This window comes from Paroedura picta, chromosome 1, assembly GCF_049243985.1.
Source record: "Paroedura picta isolate Pp20150507F chromosome 1, Ppicta_v3.0, whole genome shotgun sequence".
Classification (NCBI taxonomy): domain Eukaryota; kingdom Metazoa; phylum Chordata; class Lepidosauria; order Squamata; family Gekkonidae; genus Paroedura; species Paroedura picta.
The window spans coordinates 84,409,467-84,421,813 of NC_135369.1; positions in this window are offsets into that span (position 1 = coordinate 84,409,467).

Sequence of the window (12,347 nt, forward strand, 5' to 3'; positions counted from 1 at the left end):
CATAGCCACTGTTTCTTCCTCTGCAACAGGATACTTTTTCTGTCTACTGTCATAGACCTCTGCACATCATGTTTACCTTTTCTCCATCCTGACCCCACAGGCCTCTCTGATCCATATTTGTCAGGTACTCTTTTCTTATCTTTGTGTTAAATAGCATTTGCTGTATTCTGTCTTGCTACAGCAATTTTCTGGACCCCACCAGTCTCCTCTTAATGCAAAGGAACTTAGGAGTACAAAAACATAGCATATTGAAACTGATGGTGATGGCAGCTAGCCACCACAAGGCTCTGAAGGGGCACCATATGACAATTTAGAAATCAGTCAAGTTAGCCTGGTATGTGAATCGTTGTTGTGTTCCCAAGGTGCTAGAATGTTCTAAAAGAAACAAAACAGGAGTATTCGGATAACAAAGATCTTGCTTTTTAAAATCCCCAGTGAAGCCAAAGGTTTGCATCTGCTTTAACAGGATGAATGGGGATGTCACAGGGAGTTAAATGAGTTTGAATTTGAAACAGCAATGACACACTCAAGAAAAAACAAGTACATACAAGAAGCAGCTGGAAGTGAAGGATGGGATGGAAGCCAGAATCTGGTAGTTTACTACCACCTGAGATTATCTAGTTACAGATTTCCAAGAAACACTATTGGGAGAGAAATTATCTGGCTCATCTCTCTCCTGTGGATGTGTGCATGTATGAGAGAGGAAGGACATCTAGCTCACCCTCTGTAGCTATCTGGTTTCCTCCTCAACTCAGGATGGGGCTGTCCATCAGACCTTTTCTACGGACCAGAACCAATGGGATGAAATTAATGCAAAAGAAATTCTGTCTCAGTATTCAGAAGACGTTCCTGACAGCGGTTTTCAGTGGAACAGATTCCTTGGGAGGAGGTGGGTTCTCCATCTTTGGACATTTTAAAACAGATGCTGGATAGCCATCTGACGGAGAAGCTGATTCTGTGAAGGTTCAAGGGGGTGGCAGGTTCGAGTGGATGAGTGATAGGATTGGGAGACAGGGGGTTGGACTAAAGCATCCAAGAAAAGTGTGTATCCAACCTTTGCTTGAAGACTGCCAGTGAGGGGGCTTCTGAAGAGGACCAGACTGTTTGGGTAACTTCATATGGGAGTAAACAGTTCTTCAGGTATGTCCGCCTCAAGCCATATAGGGTTTTTAAGGTCAGTACCAGCATCTTGAATTGAACCCAGAATCAAATGGAGAGCCATTGTAGATGAAAGTGACATATGGTATGTATTCCCTAGGACAGTGGTCCCCAACCTTTCTGAGGTTGGGGACCGGCAGGGCATCAGGGCGCGGCCATTACTGCAAGCAGGGTATAAAAAACAACAATTCTTCTGTTTATCCAACATAAGGTCTGGCTATGGATGTGCTGCTTTAGGGAGAGTGCAACCTTATTTAGAACCAGAGATATCCCAGTTCCTGGGTCACATTTTCCACCCACCAATGGCACCATTTATCTGGATTAAGTTTCACATTGACCCTTGGGCATCCCAAAATGTTCTCCATGCAGTTGTTCATAGTTTCCACAGCCTCACTGGAATCTGCTGGAAGTGCAGATAGCACTTTGTTTACATAGCTTTGAGCATATGCAAAACTTGTAACCCAACCCGAAATGTAAGGCTTCTGAGTCAGTTTTCACTGTAGACCCCTACACATGCCAAGGGCTTTTTTGGCAAACCAGAGTCTTTTGTGTCTGTTAGACCCATTATGCACGGGGGGAATAACGCACATTCGGGGTGGAATGGCGGCGACTAAAATCACCGATAACGCACTGTGCCGGCTGCAACCAGCCACAGCTTCGGTGCATGCCGCCGAAAAAGCCGCGTTCGCAAAACGCGGAAGAAAGCGCAGCTTCCGGGTGACTGGGGCGCAACCAGAAGCGGCGCAGGGATCGCCACGTGCATAATCGGTTACTCTGGGTTTTGCCGCGTCGCACCCCGCCCCGTGCATAACCGGTGTGCGTCGCGTCTTCCCCCTCCATGTTTTCCATGTGACCCAAAATCGCCATTTCGGCGGCCGTGCATAATGGGCTTTAGAGTCTCCTGCAGTGGTTTACCCAGATGGCCTTAGTTGACTCCCCTAGATAAGTTTCTCAGTACTCAACAAAGCTTGTACTCTTTGTATTTCTGCTTTTTCAGTATAGGCCCACTCACAGGTTGCAAAGCAGTTAAACATGGTGCTGGAGATGCTAAACTGCATTTTAATACTTCACTCTTCCCCTCATTCCTTCTGCCATTTCTATGGGGTAACCTTAGAGTCAAAGAAGCCCACATGCCTTTCATCACTTTTTCTGTTCCTTGCCTATTGAATAGGGTTGCCAGATCCAGGTTGAGAAATACCCGGAGATTTGGGAGTGGAGCCTGAGGAGGATGAAGTTTGGGGAGGGAACAGACTTGGGTATAATGCCATATTCTCCTTTAAAGTGGCCATTTTCTCTATGTGAACTGATTTCTGACATCTGGAGATCAATTGGAACAGCAGATCTCCAGCTACCATCTGGAGGTTGGGAACTCCAAATCTAATAAGAGCAATTATATTTTGCCCTAAGAAAAACATTCTCAAATTAAAATTCTGGTTGGTACTCGGTATAATTTCCTCCTCTTTGTGCTCCTTCTACTTTTGAGTTGCGATTGACGAAGAAATACTTTTAGAATAAGAATTTAGTTCTGTATCAAAACAAGGGTTTAGATTACTTGCAGCACTAGTGGTTTTGAGATGGCCAATATGCAATTTTCTAAAACTGATTCCACTAGATGGCAATGTGGCACTCTTGCATTTACTGCAAGGAGTTTCCTCCTTTCCTGCAAAAACCTAGGTTTGTTTTTTAGCCTGTACTTCCCTCTCACAAACTGGTAATTTTAACCATTGCCCTATCAAAAGGGGTGGGGGAGTGTTTGATAGATACAACGATTATATCTCAGTACCCCTTCTCAGTTTTCAGGTATATGGTAGGAAACATGGACTCAGAATTCGTCATTACTCCCTCTATAAGAGCAGGTAAATGGAACCCCCTTAGGAGTAATTAGTTCTGAGAATGGCTTTCCTCAAACAATTGCCAGGAAACATTGTCTTGACAGATATTTCTGATGCAGCGCTGGTTTTCTCGGTATTGTTATTTGAAAAGATTCAAAAGCAGATCCCTATGCTGCAGTCATCAGTTCACCTTTCACCTTACCTTTTAGTACTCATTTTCTTTTAGGATTGTTTTTATTTAAGAGTAGTGATACTTTCAAAATTTTGAGGCACCTGTTGCAGGCTTAGTCTCTGGCAAACTGGCTGTGGAGATCCCTGAGGAAAATTCCAAAAGGTTGTCTTTTTTTGCAAAGGCTTAGGCTAGTATCTGACTGCAGATTTTTGACATACAATCCCCTTCTAATCGTCTAAAATGTTAAAATTTTAGAAAAAGCATAATATAACAAAGGGGTATCTGTCTTTGGCACCAATAGTCTACATCCCCATACTGAGATGCTGCCTCCCACCCTTTCCCCAAAGACTTCTACTTACCTTCCCAACACTGCTCAAGAAATAGAAGTTGGAAACAGAATTTGTGTGGGGAGAGGCTGTGGTTCACTAGCAGAGCATCTGCTTGTCCTGCAGAAGGTATTGGGTTCACTCCCTGGCATTTCCAGTTAAAAAAATCAAGTTGGAGGCAATGTGAAAGACCTCTGCCTGAGATCCTGGAGAACCACAGCTGGTCTGAGTAGAACTTATTTTGCTGGGCTAAGGGTCTGATTCAGTATAAAGCAGCTTCATGGGTTCATGTGCTGTTTTACATTAGCTAATTTTAGAATCCAATCCTGAGGGAATTGTTGGGTGCAACTCCCATGTGATTGTTGCTCTATCCAAGACTCAGGCTTGATGTTCTAAATTTTGCTTGCAGTCTCCTTGAGCTGAGCAGGAATCTGTCATAAAACCCAAGGGATACTTGCTGGAGTCTAGAGAAGATGTTCTTGGTATGCAGAGAAAAGAGCAGCAGGAAGTTGCAGCTTACTGCATTTAGTGACAGCCATCTAAATTCAGCATCAGACCTTGATTCACAGAATATTGAAATATTGGTTAATGTGTGGCCTAAACACAATGAATTGGGAAGAAATATTAACTGTTCTATATCCAGCTGTATATAATATGTAATGATTTTTATATATGTGATTTGTTATGTAGTCCCTGCTTTTATTTTGTGTTCTTATATTATTATTTTGTTTAATTTTTTAATTTAAAAAGGAAAGTAAAAGATAAGTAATGATGATTTTGTTTTGTTTTGTTTTAAGAGGCTCATGTAAATGTGGTGTTTGTTGCAGTTTGTTTGGCTTCCTTCCCTTCACCTTCCTTTGGTTTTCTTATTCTCACAGGAGGTTTGTACACCTAATGGCTGCAGAAATACATTTGAAAACACACTGTATCTGATATAAGAGGTGGTGCTATTAAGCAAGGCAGTGTACACTTTATTAATTTGCATAATTAAGGCTGCTAACATCCCTGTTGGGAAATCTTTCCTCGCATAGATTTCAAGTGATGGGAAGACTTTAACTGGCTTAACCTTTTCCCGTACATTTTCCTGGCAGGCTTGCAGTCTGTGGGCTATGATCCTAGGTCAAATAAGAACTTTTGGCCATAACTGTGTAACCGTCATGGATTAGTAGTCTCATTGAGTTGAACAGGATATGTTTAGTTTTAGAATTGTTCCAAGCAGAGCTTGGACAAAAAGTTGGTAACTCTTTGTGTAGCAGTATAGATAATATTTCTTGAGAGTCAGTTTGGTGTGGAGGTTAAGAGTGGCGGCCTCTAATCTGGGGAATCGGATTTGATTCCTCATTCCTCCACATACAGCCAGCCGGGTGACCTTGGACCAGTGACAGATCTTTCAGAGCTCTCTCAGTGTCATGTACCTCGCAGGGTGTCTGTTGTGAGGAGAGGAAGGGTACACAATTTTAAGCTGCTTTGATAAGAAGCGGGGTACAAAATCCCAGCTCTTCTTCTCTTATATGACATCTCACAGAGAGAAATCTGCCAGGGCATGGTGGATTCCCTCCCCATTTTTGAGAGTGTGTGCAGGAGTAAGTTTATTGCAGTTTAAGAAATCGCCCTAGCTCTTTGGGAGAGGGTGTGAACCAACGCACATTCTGGAAGGCAGACAGCAGTGTAATCCTTTCATTCAACCCCGTCTGCAGCTGCTTTTTATAAACTTGGCATAAATAAGGGCTTCGTGAGGCCAGGCCTGTGTATCTGGAAAATATTTTCCACAACCCCCCCCCCCCCCCCCAAAGGACAAAAAGCCCAGAAATTGTGCATAGCAAAGAACAGCCTTGCTTGTGGTTATTTTCCATTGTTTCCTCTGTTCATTTTTCTGTTGCCAAGTGTAGAAGCCCATAAGTCATAGTTGTTAAACTTTCTCAGTTAAAATGTAACCCAAAGAACAAAGTAATCTGATATGCTAGAGCCAAGTAATTGTCCTTTTAGAGGCTGAGACTTGGGAAAAGTTACATTTTGCTGGCAAGCTTGCAGACTGGTGTGAGCTGTGATGCTAGGTCAAAACAGAAATGTGGCGCATAACTGTGTAACAGCCACAAGGAAGCAGTCTCCTTGAGCTGAGCAGGAATGGGTTCTGTTTTAGAAGCCAAGCCAGTGCTGGTGGATAACATATTAAATGCTGTTGGGGGCACCACCATGTCATACATAGGTTGTTGGAGCCAAGAGGTGACCCAACTGTGGACCTTTGAAAAGTAAGAAGAGGTTTTTGAATCCTGGAATTAAAATTGCCAAGAGAGGAAGTGAGTAAACTGAAGGATGTGAGCATTGAACAGCCTCCCTTAAACACATTTTAAAAATTGAATCAATATGGAAATGTTTTACTGCCAGAAACAATATTTTTTCTGTCAGTTTCCCAGATTTTGATGGAAGGGTTTGACCTACCCTTCCAGTTTTCATAGTCTGAGATTCAGGCATCATCTTTTAGACAAGGCCTCTCCCTCGCATATCTTCTAGAACAGCCATTATAGCAACATAGTATGGTTTAGCATCTGATGTAAATCCCCCGAAGCTTTCTCTTGATGCCACAATCTTAATTTTTTTTACAAATTTCCATGGTGTTGGTTAACTGAATGTATTTACAAAGGATCACTGGAAACATTATGGACACTTAAGGTCAAACAATTTTTTTTTCTGTGTCTGAGCTCCTAAATAATTATAATAATAACAGTATTAGTAATATCAATTCTCAGACATGTGGAGGCCTGATCTGGACCATGGCACAAAGGGTGGGGAAATTAAACCATCACACACACTCTGTACCATTTCTTGGTCTAAAACAGTCCTGTAGAGTTTCTATTTGTCATACTGGGGGGGGGGGGTGATGTTTGCCAAAATGGCATAATTGCAGCTGTATTGGGCTATTTGCGATTGGTAAAAGGTAAAGGTATCTCCTGTGCAAGCACCGAGTCATGTCTGACCCTTGGGGTGACGCTCTCTAGCGTTTTCATGGCAGACTCAATACGGGGTGGTTTGCCAGTGCCTTCCTCAGTCATTACCGTTTACCCCCCAGCAAGCTGGGTACTCATTTTACCGACCTCGGCAGGATGGAAGGCTGAGTCAACCTTGAGCCGGCTGCTGGGATTGAACTCCCAGCCTCCCATGGGCAGAGCTTCCAGACTGCATGTCTGCTGCCTTACCACAAGAGGCTCCTTTGTGATTGGTAGGAAATCTTAAATCCCTCACATCATCCTACTGTCTAAATCCAAGTCAGAAACATTCATGCCTGACGGAAGTAAAAACATAACACCTCTGTGAGCTCCAATCATGAAACACCCAGTTTTCCACCAGGGTTGGCCCTCAAAAGCTCTTTGTGTGGCAAATTCTTAGAGAACCAGCAGTTGTTAAAATGAGCATGAACCAGCATTTGTGAAAATACAGGGCACTCACAAAACATTATGGTGTTTTGGAAAAAACATTCCCAGTCATCACTAAGCACAGAATTTGAGAGAAGCATTATGGTAAAACACAAAACAGAGACATTTATGTCTAATCTTGGCCAGGTGGTGCAAAAAGGATTTCCATGTTTCTGTAGGAAGACCATGTATGTATATGTGTGCATGTGTCATAATCACACCACAATTAGGTGTTTAAAACCTATTCTCTCATTGTTTTGCACCAGTGAAAGTTGAGCTGGCTCAGGAATTTGGCAAATGAAATTGTTGGCCGTTAACCACAGGGCTGACCTGGCAGAAGATGGGCACCAGCCTGTTCTCAGATTTCTGTATTTAAGATACAAAAAGAGAGATCTTGAAGGAAGGGTTCCATCAGCGTAACAGCTGCTGCTCCCCCCCTTAATTCTACAGAGAGTATGTTTTTCTTGGTGAACAATACCTAGAATTACCTCTTTAGAACCTGACAGTTATGAACTTACACAATGGAAAAGGGGGCAAATGAGAACAAGATACAATTTAATAAAGATAAGTGTAAAGTTCTGCATCTGGGTCAGAAAAATGAAAAGCATGCCTACTGGATGGGGGATACACTTCTAGGTAACACTGTGTGTGAACGAGACCTTGGGGTACTTGTGGATTGTAAGCTAAACATGAGCAGGCAGTGTGATGCAGCGGTAAAAAAGGCGAATGCCATTTTGGGCTGTATCAACAGGGGTATCACATCAAAATCACAAGATGTCATATTCCTATTGTATATGGGAAAAAATTTTCACAGTCAGAGTAGTTCAGCAGTGGAATAGGCTGCCTAAGGAGGTGGTGAGCTCCCCCTTACCAGCAGTCTTCAAGCAAAGGTTGGATACACACTTTTCTTGGATGCTTTAGGATGCTTTGGGCTGATCCTGCGTTGAGCAGGCGGCTGGACTAGATGGCCTGTATGGCCCCTTCCAACTCTATGATTTAGTGATTCTATGAACTTGGTTCTGTTTGTTATGTCAGAGAAAAATGAAAGAGCCACAGAAAAGTTAGGAATCTTGGCTTTGGGGATAGGTTGATGGCTACTAGCTTTCCATAAGAAGTGCAGAAGTTGCAGTTCCCACTTTACTCCATGATAAATGGGAATAAATACAACAAAACAATGGGTGGTGTTCAGTTTATAACGGTTATGTTAAAAGTATCCAGTGTCGTGTCATTACTGGAGAAGCAGACCCCTTTTTCTGCCAGGATAAAATCTCATTTCCAAATTAGTTTAGTCTTCCCTGATGGTGAGGAAGCAGACAAAGCCAGTGAATATTGGCTGAGTGTTATATTTCCAAAGGCAGTTTTCAGCATCTTTCCTGGTGTCAGTTCCTGATCCATGACATCATGGGAGGAGGTGGTGGTGACTAATGCAACCAGGTTTGGGTAGGGTCACTTACTCAATATAAATAGGCAGCCAGCCAGAGAGCCTGAAGGAACAGTGAAGGAAGGATTTTCATCACAACCCTTTTATGTGAGTGTTTTCATGATGGGATTTTTCCAGGTGATTTGATATGAAGACCGAATTACCTCTTCCATTTTCCATTCCTTTACAAACAGAAATGCACTTCTTTTCATTCACAAAACACGGTTGTCTATCTTGGACTCTTTTTCAGACATGCATGTTTTGTGTAACAATATTATAATTAATACATACTAATTTCAGCTGTCTCTTCTTTACATGTGTAGTGGGTTGTGGATGAAATAGGGGTGACAGTGCTCTAAATTCTGTATATCTTTATTTGGAGGTAAACATATTAGTACATAACGAATTGCACTGTTTCAAAGACCTAGTGGCATTTAAGAAGGGGCAGCAATTTCTGTTTCCCCTCCCACTAAAGAACCTCATTTGGCCTCTGATTCTAGTTGCTGAGGGTCTGCTGGCTTCCTGGAAGAAATGTTCACAGGGCTTAATGGATGGCAGTGAGGGAGGAAGCAGAAATGTCCTTGGGTAATTGGATATATCTCATTGAATTCAATGGGACTAACTCTCAAATAAGTGTGCATAAAATTTGCAGCTTTTAATAGCCACTGTGAAGGATTTTCAACACATCTTTTGTATAAAACAAAATCCCCACTTGTTTGGGTTCTCAAAAACTGGCAATGAGAAGAGATTTTCCTACTGACTGTCATTTTGGACTCCCTGACATGGGAAATCTATGCCAGAAAAGGGAGGGAAGGGCAGAGACATTTGCTTGGCTCAGCAGTAAGATTTTCCATTGTTAAGCCATATACCCTCAGGAAACATCCTCTGCGTCTACAATAAGAACTCCCTCCCCTTAATTTCTGATTAATATCAAATTTTAAAAAACTTAATTAGTAACAGGTAGATGTACTGAACACAACAGTTCCAATTGGCTATGGGGATTATTGTTAACATGCTAGCTGTTTTGAACGTATTATGTGCCTGATGTCTCAATATTTTCTACAGCTTTCACTCCCTCCCACCTACCTTTGAACAAAACAAACATCTTGTCCTGTTCAAGGCTGAGGGCCAGGAGTCAAGGCGGGAATCAAATTACTGCAGCTGGAGCCAACAGCCTATCATGGATGTTGTTTCAGCTGAAGGTGAGATGAGGCCGTAAATACTCTTTCAGGGAAGTGGAAATACAAGCCCCTCCCTTTCAAGAACGGGCTGCCTATAGTTGATGGTGCTATATCCAGTTATGGCAGCTAGTACAACAACAGTGTTCAGGTGATTCAGGGGTTTGAGAGACCAGAGGGGTCAGTTGGGGGGAAAATATCTGGTTTAGTAACAGACTCTGATGAAGGATTCAGGGTCTGAAGCAGAAGATAGGGCTGTTTCTCAAGATGAGTGGGCTGACAGACTTGGGGGCTCTTCCTGTACATCAGAGGCAGCTCCTGGAGAGGTCTCAACTGCCTCCTTCTGTGACAGTGTTAAATGACCAGTTGCCTTCTCTGAGTCTTTGACCTCTTTACTTGATGAAGAGGAGTCTCCTGCACTCTGATCCATGACACTTCAGAATAATATCTGCTGAAAGAAGCAGTTTAATTTTTAACTTGAATTTTTAAGAAGTTAATGAAAGCATGTACTAGGGAGGGTTAAACATGCTCTCTGCTAACTTCCCTACACCACAGACCCAGTCATACGCATGCATACATGCATATTTAAAAGTGTAATTTTGTGGTAGGGACCCTATTGATTAAGCCTGGCATCATTGATGCTGAAGCATAAGCTGAAGGTGCTTTTCTATGAACCCACGAGCCTTATCTTATTCACACACGTGTACACCTGGGAAGCATAGGATTTCCAGTGGACTTGTGATCCAAAGTTCCCATGCTTGCCACAAAGAATTTGTAATATATGAATTAGAATATTTTGTTACTATTGCATATTTATTTCCCTTTGCTTAAAATATATTCAGTTGCTTATAAAATACCTCCCATTGTTCTCCTCACAATGTCTGTAGGGTTGCCAGCTCTGGGTTAGGAAATACCTGGAGATTTTTGGAATGGAGTCTAAGAGTGGGGGGAGGGAGGGACGTCAGTGGACTAAAATGCCATAGAACCCACCTTCCAAAAGGGCTATTTTGTTCTGGTGAGTTGATCTCTGTCACATGGAGATCAGTGGTAATAATGGGAGATCATCACTATTACAGAAGAAAAGACAGGAAATCATCACAATCAAGATTTAAGAAACAAACTTCAGTTTGTAGAAATGCTTGGTTAAGAAACAAACCTCAGTTTGTAGAAATGCTTGATTTCAACAAACTGCAGGGTTGTGGTTGTTGCTTCTCCCAGGCCAGGAAGTCTTCAGGCTTACATTTGGCTGCCCTTTTCCTTTGATGGTGACTATTGTAAACAGTCCTGGCTTTGGAGGGGTTTCAGAGGATACAAGGGCTTCCAGGAAGGGGCAGCCAAAATCCCCATCTGTGCATGCAGAATGCCTTGTAGAATGTTTTGGATCCCAGCCATTATTATACTTTCAAGTGAAACATGATCATTATGCAGTTCAGAATTCGCTGATTTCTTCACTTGATGTTTAAGCAATGAAGCAGTTCTCAAGATGGCTTGTTACTAAATTCATCAATGAGCAACCTTAGGTGTCAAACTGATGACCAACTGAGGCAGTAAGACTGGACACAATCTAAACTGGGGAAGGTATGGTATGTTGGCATTCTTGCTTATCACAGCCATATTGTGAGATTGCATTTCCTGGTTTTGCCTGGGTATTTACATTTTTCAGGTGCTTCTGAGCCATTTTCTAGCCCTGTTTCTTTGGCTTGTCAGACCCTTCAAATGACTGGTAACTGTGTTATGAAAATGACCTATAATGTTATTGCCATACCAGTTACCAGATGACCTACTGTATAAATCAGCCAATATCTCTGATGTACGTGATTGGGTGCTCAAAGCTGATTCATTGATTGATCGCTCTTCAATTCTGCTATCACAATTAGCCCCATGGTATAAAACAATTAAAAAAGACCACTCTAGAGCATCATATTTAGTAAACATAACAACACGCAATCTTAGAATGGCCCTAACATCTTTGCGGTTTGAAATGATGCCATCAGCCATGCTCTTTGGACGATATCTCCAAATACCCACAGCCCAACGCCTGTGTATATGTGGAAATGCATCTGTGGAGGACCTGCTTCACTATGTTTTGGCTTGTCCCCTGTACTCTGAACCCAGGGGCAAATTCCTTGCCAAGTTACTACCAAACTCACACCCCACTTCTGATTTTGATAAAGTCGCCTATCTGTTATCAGATGTCGACCCCTATATGAAATATAGGTGGCACTTTCGCTCTGGCCGCCAGGAAGATCCAAGCCAAAGCTGTTTTACAGGTGTCCCCACCTTGATACACCGTGTTTCTTTTAAATTGTAACTCAGTAGCCCTCATCTACAATTTTATGTACGCAATATTGGAGAAATATTGTTTTATCCATATTTGTACCATATTGTTTTTAATTATATTTTGTAATGGCCTTTGGCTAAACACAATAAATGTTATTGTATCGTATCGTTTATACCCTGCTTTTCATAACCCAAAAGGAGATTCAGAGCAGCTTACAATCACCTTCCATTCCTCTATCCGCAACAAGCACCTTGTAAGTTAGGTGTTGCTGAGAGAGCTCTGAGAGAACAATGACTGGCCCAAAGTCACCCAGCTGTCTGCCTATGGAGAAGTGGGGAATCAAACCCAGTTCTCCAGATTAGACTGCTGCTCTTAACCATTATACAATTCTGTAAGCTTCCAGGCATTATGGTCATTATGTTGTTGTTGTTGTTAGGTGCGAAGTCGTGTCCGACCCATCACAACCCCATGGACAATGATCCTCCAGGCCTTCCTGTCCTCTACCATTCCCCGGAGTCCATTTAAGTTTGCACCTACTGCTTCAGTGACTCCATCCAGCCACCTCATTCT